General features: G+C 40.5%; 1 pseudogene; it reads left to right on the top strand.

Annotated features, from left to right (window-relative positions):
- Positions 1 to 1,784: 1,784 nt before the first annotated feature.
- On the top strand, positions 1,785 to 3,467 carry LOC108400150 (serine/threonine-protein kinase MARK2 pseudogene; annotated as a pseudogene).
- The last annotated feature ends 6,397 nt before the right edge of the window (positions 3,468 to 9,864 follow it).

Here is a 9,864-nt window from a genome sequence, read left to right as displayed (position 1 = left end):
GTTTGTTCCCACCTCAGAGCCTTTGCACTTGTGGTACCTTCTGCTTGGAAAGTCTTTTTTCCTAAATCTCCACGTTCTGGGGTCCTTCCCATCAAGGAGATCTCATATGAAATGTTAGCATCCCATCTAAAGTACTGTCCCACCCAGTAGCACTCATTCATCACCCTGTTTATTTCCTTCATGCCATTTTCCCCCTCTCAATTTATCTGTTAATTTGTTTACTGGCTGTTCCCCCTACCCCATAACAAAGCACAACAAATTCAAGGACTTTGTTCTGCAGTTTACCCAGCACCTGAATGGTACCTCCTCAGTGCATAAAGGCTCAGGAAACATTTGATGACTGAACAAACAAATGATCTCCAGTTTCCCACATATAAAACGAGATGATTAGATTATAAGATATTAACAATGGCTAATATATTTTGAACATGTATGGCATGTTGAGCACATTGCTAAGGGCTATGGGTAGTGCTGTAGATGGTTGACTTTACATTTTTCCATCCCTAACAAGATCTCAAATACTCTCAGGGCTGCAAATATCCAAAATTATATTTCTGATGTCAAAATTCCTCATTTAGGCATTTATTCCTTTGGATTCATTCAGAACCTTCCAAAATAACTTTTTACTACAGAAACATTTGCTTAAGTGAAATTTTACCTGGAAGCTCCCTATGAAAAGTAGTTGGGGAAAAAAAACTATGTGCATTAGATCATTTAAAAAGCCTCTAACAAATTTCAATAACAGGAATCAGAAAGACCAACATCTTTGACCACAAGGTAATTGAGTTAGAAGTTTATAACAATAGATGAGAAGACATTTCTCTTTGTACAAGTATTCCAGCTAATAATCGACAGGATGATAGATTTAGCATTTTGCTACATGTCATGATTTAATGATCTAGGCAATAAGCACAGAAGCCTGCTAACATGACAAAAAGACCATCAGACACCATGTGCCTCCCAATAAAGGAACATCCCTGAAGGAGTTTTAGCAAAAAGAGCACAGCTAAATCTGATCAGACCTTGACTTGAGATTTAACTATCAATTTGCAGGAAATACAGAAGAATTCATTAATCTACACCACAAGAATATAACCAGCAAAATCCAAAGAGTAGGAAATTAAAAACCCTAATTCCTCAAAAATAAATTATGGAAGAAAAAGGAAGATGGAGCAGAAACTGATAGCTCAAAAGAGGCTTAAAAGACATCAACCAATCACAATATGTGAACCTCTTTTGATTCCTGATTCAAGCATACATTCTGAAAGGCAAAAGATTTCAAAATGTATGAGAAAATTAAAATTCTTAACACTGAATAGGTGGGGAGGAATCACTGTTTTTAGAATGGTAGATTAGTTATATTTTTCTATATAGAGTCCTTTTATTTTACAGATACAAAATTGAAATAAGAAAAAAATGACAAAAAAGAAGTTAATAAAAAGATAAGTTAAAAATTCCCACCTACTTGGACATTTACAAATACACTGAGCCAAAAATTATCACAGCTTTTCAAACTAGAAATGAAAAAAACCACTGAAGCATTAAAATACACATTTTAATTTCTAATAAGCTAAGTGTCAGTAGCAATAGCCCACATAAACAAAAAGCTGTTTGGGGTTCTCAATAACTTTTTTTTAAGATTAAAAGATTCTTGAATCCAAAAAAAATGAGAAAAACCACTGTGGATTATCACCAGCCATAATAGGCCCTTTCCTGCTACAACCTCATAAGGAGCCATTATTATGGAATTCTAAGCACCTAAATAAGAGCGTGGTTGAGCCTAAGTTTGCAGTCTTCTAGCTTAGGAAGCCTGAGGGACCTGAGGGACACTTGACCAAAATTAGTTTGTTTTCTTGGCATTATGGGCTTTCCATATATTTCATGTTACTAATGCTTGTTCTCATTTTTTCACTGTTTTTTTCCTCGCTTTTTTCTTTCATTATTTTCTTCTCTGTGGTTTTCTTTTTTCTTCAAAATTTTATTCATTTATTCATTTTTCTCATTTTTTTTCTCAGTTTATTAGTATTTTTGTTCATTTTTCTTTGGTCTGCCATTACGTTTTGATTCTAGTATAAATATCACTTCATCAGATGGTCTTTGGTTTTCTTTTGAGGTGATGTGGACCAAGGTTCTCACCAGATTTTTCCAGGCTTAAGATGACCTTTGGACATCTTGCCTTCAAGCCTAGCAGTAAATGTAACATGCTGCAGAGCCCCTCAGCCATCTCTACCGAGGAGACCCGTGGTGGCAAAAACCGGCTCTTCACAACCACCGGCAAGGGTGCCTTCGCCATGGAGTTGGCCTGACATAACCTGACTGGGAAGAAGTAGCCGTGAAGATCATTGACAAGACCCAACAGAATTCCTCTAGCCTCCAGAGACTATCCTGAAAGGAATCAGCAAGGCACTGAATCATCCCAACATAGTGAGATTATTTAAAGAGATGGAGACTGAAGACAAGGCTCCTTGTCATTGAGCTCCCTAGTGAAGGTGAGTACCTATTGGCTCAGGACAATAGGAAAGTAAAAGGAGTCCAAGCCAAATTCTGCCAAATAGTGTCTGCTATACATTACCGGCACCACAAGTTTATTGTCCATAGAGACTTAAAGACAGAAAAGCAGCTTTTAGATGCTGACATGAACATCAAGATTGCAGACTTTGACTTCAGCAACTAATTCAACTTTGGCAATGAGTTGGTTACCTTTGGGAAGTCCCCCTCTTTCCACTGCCCTGGAACACTCCTACGGCCCAAAGTATGAGGGGCCTGCTGCAGCCATGTGGTCTGGGAGTCATCGTCTCTATAGTGGTCAGTAGATCCCTTCATTTGATGGGCAGAACTTCAAGGAGCTGCAGGAGGGAGTACTGAAAAACTCCGAATCATATTTTTCTCAGAGTATACCTTATTCCCTTTGACTGTGCATGTAATGTGAAAACCTGCTCAAGAAATTTCTCATTCTCAATGACCTAGCAAGAAAAGCACTTCAAAACAAATCATGAGGGATCCGTGGGTAAAAGTGGGTCATGAAGATGAGGAACTAAATAAAGCCTTACACAGAGCCACCCTCTGACTAAAGGAACTCCATAGACTGAGTTAATGGTGCCCATGGGAAGAGATCCAGGACTCACTGATGGGCCAGAGGAACAGTGAGATAATGACCAACTATCTGCCCCTGGGCTACCAGAGGTCCACCTGCACCTATACCCTCACCCAGGCTTCTGCAGATCTGAACAACAGCAGCACCCCCTCCCTATCCCAAAAGGCACAGCACTGGGTCTCTGCCAACCCCTAGCACCGAGTTTCAGTGACCCTGTCATTCCTGCTCCTTTCATTGCTATATTAGTCTGTTAGGACAGCCATAACAAAATACCACAGACTGGGGGGCCTTAAACAACAGAAATTTATTTTCCCCCAGTTCTAGAGGCTCAAAGTTCATGATCAAGGTGTTATCAGAGCTGGTTTCTAGCCAGGTGTCCCTTCCCGACTTGCAGGCAGACAGCTTCCCCCTGTACCCTCACATGGTTTTTCTCTGTGCCTGTGCATCCTCAGTGTATCCTCTTTGTATAAGGACACCAATTATATTAGATTAGGGCCTGCCCACTTAGGACCTCATTTAACCTTTATCACCTACAAAAACAGTCACACTTGGGGTTAAGGGCTTCAATATATGACTTCAGGAAGGACACAATTCTGTCCATAACAACCACTAATCTAAGGATACTCAGAAGAGCAAGACAGATCCTGAGGAGAATCAAGAGACAGGACAGAAAACCAGCAGCACCTCCATCATGCCTACCAGCCCCCTATCATGCCTGGAGAGGAAGAGGACCCCTCCCTCTGACCCCTCTGCAACCAGCAACCTCTCCACCAGCACAAATCATCACTTTAGTAGAGAGCCGGTCTGGCCAGGTCTCCATGCAGAAAAGCAAAGATAGCCTGACATATCAGGGTCCAGGGCCTCCAGGGCTTCCATTTCCCTGGCCCTGCCCCACCAGCACTAGGACTCCAGGATGGCCTGGGTAAGCCCAACAAGCCTCTGGCCAGCACCCTACCGTGGGTAACTGTAAGGTGCCACAGCCCAGCAGAGCTTCCCAGTATGTCCCTGCAGCCTCCCCATCAACCCAGAGCATCAGGAGCAGTGCTGGGACCCCAGATGGAACCAATCTCCCCCCCATGAATCCAAAGTAAACTCCACACATGCTGGGTGACAACAACAGGTTTTGTGCCTGTTGATTTTGCCCCTATATGACCAGCCTCTGGCAGCAGCCACAGCCAGCACTAGGCTTCTAGAGGCTGCTTTGGCAAGTTCTCCTTCAGGTTTATATAGAGACATCTTTGTTTCAGATTCACGAGAAGAAATTTGAATGAACTTGGAAGCAAAAGCCAACTGGAGATACCAAACCTGGAGAGGCCTGCCTACACGCACAGCACTTTCCACGGAGCATGAAGATTACAAGCTCCATGGAGCCTAGTGAGATGATGCAGTGGTTCACCAAGGAGCTCAATACAGGTAGATGCCAGTATGAGCTGAATAAGAAATGGTGTTGCTGTGTATGCACAGCACCCCAGGGCTATCTGCACTGGACAGTAGAGGTATGCAAAACTCCCTCAGTAATCTCTCAACAGGGTTCATTTAAATGCACACCCCGTATCTCTGTTGTCCTCAGAAGCATTGCCTTGAAAATAACCAAAGAGCTTAAGATTTAAAAGGCTGCCAGACTTTTAGGGCAGTGAAACTACTCTATAAGGTACTATAATGGTGGATACATGTCATTATACATTCATCCAGACCCACAAAATGTACACCAAGAGTGAATTCTAATGTAAACTATGGATCTTGGGTGATAATGACATGTCAGTGTAGACGTATCAATTGAAACAAATGTACCACTCTGGTGGGGGATGCATGGGTGGTGGAGGATGGGACAAGGGGTATGTAAGAAATCTCTGTACCTTCCTCTCAACTTCATTATGAACCTAAAATTACTCTTTAAAGCCTTCCAGGAACCACCTGGGAGACAAGAGAAGGGGCCAGCTGGCTCCGTCTGGCCTTTCTAGCCTGTCCCTCGGCCCCACCTCAAAGGCAGACCAGACCGGTCTGTTTCCCCTGGGGCACTTCCCTCCTCTGCCCTTTGTTTCTTTTCTTGTCTTAGTGGGAGAGAGGAGATGGTTCTGTGAAATAGACAAAGTAAAACTCTGCCTCCTCCCTCCTTCCTCTACCCTCCTCCTTCCTTTCCCTGCTCCTGCCCCTCCCCCTCTCTTATGTTTTGGCCTGCATAGCAAGAGTTTGGTTACATACAGCAGAGATTGAGCAAATAATCAAATACACAAAGGATAATGGAAATTAGGTTTCTCACTGAAAAATTAGTTATAAATATGGAAAAAGGGAAGGCAAGAATAAACCTTGTGGTACTGGATTAGAATTGGAGGTATTAGTGAACTCATAGTTTTAATATAGATAGATTAAAAATATACATGTATGTATGTGTCCACTCTGTCCACTAAGAGAGATTAGAAGCATGACATACCAGTAACAGTGAATATACCCCTAGTGTCCAAATCTTGTATCTATATATCCTCTACTTAAAGAAACCAAGGCTCTTTGGAGAAATGGCTGGCCTGCCTCCAAGGCTGGGTAAGGAAAATACATGATAAACCTTCAATGTGTTTTTGCTCCAGAAAGTAAGGGCTCAAAGAATGACGTTAACATATTGAAAAGACACAAGTATCTGTAAATAATCTAGAGCAATCATTCCAAATATAAAAGTCTTATGATTATTCTTTTTAAAATCACTAACACCATGTACATTTACATTGTGAGGGTCTGAGTCAGTACAATAAGAAAATGAAACTGGAATTCTAAGAATTGGAAGAGAATATAAATCTAAATGCATATTATATGATTACTTGAAAAGAAGAGTCAGAATATATCAAGATAAATTGCTAGAAATAGAGTTTAGCAGGTAGGCTGGTTACAGGACTTTTTTAATAGTGAAAAAATTTCTATTTAGAATTAGCTAGTGACAGAAAGATGGTGGCATGCGAGGAGAGACAGAGGCTTCCTCCTAAAACTGAATACAATTAGAAAATATAGTTGGCACAACTAATCCTGAGAGAGCAACAGGAAAGAGGACTGTGCCATACTGCATACCCCTGGAGAAAAAAGCAGACCTCACCGAAAGGGGTAACGTACCAGAGCTGTGGCTCTGCATGCTGAGCCCCTCCCCTGCCCCAGCTCACCTGCAGAAGGAAGAGAAACTGAGCAGGGAGGGGGTGGAAGGCTTGGGACTGCTGAATACCTAGCTCCGGAGATCTGCTCTGGGAGCACAAACCTACATTTCATGGTGCTTTCATCATACTCTTCTGATTACAGGATTGGAAACCTAGGACAGGTGGAGTTCCTGGGGAGACTGGGATTCTGGCTGCTTGTGGAAAGCAGGGATCCATATCCGGCTGCTCTGGGACAAAAGCTTATGTCTGTGTGCTTGGCCCACTGGTTCAGCAGTGGAGACAGGCACAGCAGCCAGGAAGCAGGGAACAGCTCTTTCCTCCCCCCAGGCAACAATACTGCTCCCCTGCGACCCCTGACATTGCTTCAGGGGCTGAGCAGCTCCAGAATAGAGCTTCTGGACACTATAAGGCACCATATACAAACATGAAACGCCAAAGAAACCTGGTCCAGAGTAAAATTATTAATACAACTCCCGAGAAAGATTTAAATTATATGGACCTCGTGACTCATCCTGAAAGGGAGTTCAAAATAAAAATCATCAACATGCTAATGGAGGTACAGAAAGACATCCTAGAATTAGCTAGCTGGACTCAGTTTAGATGATCCCAATTTTGTTGGCAATATACAAAGCTTCCTAGTCAGAAGCCAGCCAAATATATGACTTCTCTCTCCATGAGGTTTACTAAGGATGTTGAACGGTGCATGTCAAAGTGACAGAACATCTTCACAGCCATCCTAATAAGGTGCTCCTTCGCCTTGACATCCACAATGAACCCAAGATTGTTGCTGTCTTCTGTCTTCTTTATGGCTGAGTCAGTGGCCAGGAGGAACTTGTTGATGGCATAGAGGTCAATGTCATTTCTCCTGGGAGCACTCTTCTGAGGACATGGGGCTGCCTTCTGAGATGCTGCTGGGTGATGTGTAGATTTTTTCTTTTGCGACTATGGATGCCTTTCAGCACTGCCTTCTTGACCTTTAAAGCCTTTGCTTTGGCTTTGGGAGGAGTGGGAGCTTTCCCTCTTCATGGAAAGGACTAAGATTAAGTTGCATGTCCATATATCAGCAACAAAGAATTAGAAAATTTAATTTTCTGAAAATCCATTTACAGTTATTCAGAGAACAGCAAGATAGGAAAATTATCTAAAGATATGTCAGAACCACAGAGGAAATTATAAAACTTTATTAAGATATTAAAAGACCTAAATAAAAGAAATATATACCATGTCCAAAGGTAGAAAGACAATATTGTGGAGAAATCCATTCTCTCCAAATTTATCATATTCAATACAAAATCTCACAGGATTTTACATGGAACTTGATAACATGGCTCTAAAATGTATATGGAGAGCCTTAGTAAATTAAAAAAGATTGAAGTTGTACCAACCAGCTTCTCAGATCACAAAGGTATGAAACTAGAAATAAATTACGCAAAGAAAACAAAAAAACCCACAAGCTCATGGAGGCTTAATAACGTGCTCTTAAATAATCAATGGATCAATGACCAACTTAAAACAGAGATCAAGCAATATACGGAGACAAATGACAACAATAATTCAACACCACAAAATCTGTGGGATGCAGCCAAGGCCTTGCTAAGAGGGAAGTATATTGCAATACAAGCCTACCTCAGGAAAGAAGATCAATCCCATATGAACAGTCTAAACTCACAATTAACAAAACTAGAAAAAGAAGAACAAATGAGGCCCAAAGTCAGTAGAAGGGACATAATAAAGATTATAGCAGAAAGAAAATCAACAAGAATAAAACAATAGAAAGAATCAATGAAAGCAGGAGCTGGTAATTGGAGAAAATAAACAAAATAAATAAACTTATAGCCAGACTTATAAAGAAAAAAAGAGAGTCTACACACATTAACAGAATCAGAAATAAGAAAGGAAAAATCACTACAGACACCACAGAAATACAAAGAATTATGAGAGAGTACTATGAGAAATTATATGCTAACAAACTGGATAACCTAGAAGAAATGGACAACTTTCTAGAAAAATACAACCTTCCAAGCTGACCCAGGAAGAAACAGAAAATCTGAAGAGACCAATTACCAACAATGAAATTGAACTGGAAATCAAAAAACCACCTAAGAACAAAACTCCTGGACCAGATGATTTCACTGCTGAATTTTATCAAACATTTAGTGAAGACCTAATACCCATCCTTGTTAAAGTTTCCCAAAAAGAAAAAGAGGAGGGAATACTCCCAAACTCATTCTATGAGACCAGCATCACTCTAATACCAAAACCAGGCAAAGACACCACAAAAAAAAGAAAGTTATAGGCCAATATCCCTGATGAACATAGATGCAAAAATACTCAACAAAACATTAGCAAATGGAATTCAAAAATACATCAAAAGATCATCCATCATGATCAAGTAGAATTTATTCCAGGGATGCAAGGATGGTACACCATTCAAAAATCCATCAACATCACCCACCACATCAATAAAAAGAAGGACAAAAACCACATGATAATCTCCATAGATGCTGAAAAAGCATTTGACATAATTCAACATCCATTCGTGATAAAAACCCTCAACAAAATGGGTATAGAGGGCAAATACCTCAACCTAATAAAGGCCATATATGACAAACCCACAGCCAGCATCATACTTAACAGTGAGAAATTGAAAGCTTTTCCTCTAAGATCAGGAACAATACAAGGATGCCCACTCTCTCCACTTTTATTTAACATAGTTCTGGAGGTCCTCACCACAGCAATCAGACAACACAAAGAAATAAAAGGCATCCAAATTGGCAAGGAAGAAGTTAAACTGTCCCTGTTTGCAGATGACATGAAATTGTACATTAAAAAAACCCTAAAGAATCCACTACGAAACTACAAGATCTAAAATCTGAATTCAGCAACGTTGCAGGATACAAAATTAATACACAGAAATCTGCTACATTCCCATACACTAACGATGAACTAGCAGAAAGAGAAATCAGGAAAACAAGTCCATTCACAGTTGCATCAAAAAGAATAAAATACCTAGGAATAAACCTAACCAAGGAAGTGAAAGACTTATACTCTGAAAACTACAAGACATTCAGGAGAGAAATTAAAGAAAATACCAATAAATGGAAACACATCCCGTGCTCATGAAAAGGAAGAATTAATATTGTCAAAATGGCTATCCTGCCTAAAGCAACCATGGATTCAATGCAATCCCTATCAAAATAACAACAGCATTCTTCAATGAACTGGAACAAATAGTTCTAACATTCATATGGAACCACAAAAGACCACGAATAGACAAAGCAATCCTGAGAAGGAAGAATAAAGCAGGGGGGACCTCGCTTCCCAACTTCAAGCTCTACTACAAAGCCACACTAATCAAGACAATTTGGTACTGGCACAAGAACAGATCCATAGACCAATGGAACAAACTAGAGAGCCCAGATATAAACTCAAGCACATATGGTCAATTAATATATGATTAAGGAGCCATGGACATACAATGGGGAAATGACAGCCTCTTCAACAGCTGGTGTTGGCAAAACTGGACAGCTACATGGAAGAGAATGAAACTGGATTATTGTCTAACCCCATACACAAAAGTAAACTCAAAATGGATCAAAGACCTGAATGTAAGCTAAGAAACCATAAAACTCTTAG

Source organism: Manis javanica, chromosome 1, assembly GCF_040802235.1.
Source record: "Manis javanica isolate MJ-LG chromosome 1, MJ_LKY, whole genome shotgun sequence".
Lineage (NCBI taxonomy): Eukaryota > Metazoa > Chordata > Mammalia > Pholidota > Manidae > Manis > Manis javanica.
This window is presented reverse-complemented; position numbering and strand designations above follow the sequence as displayed.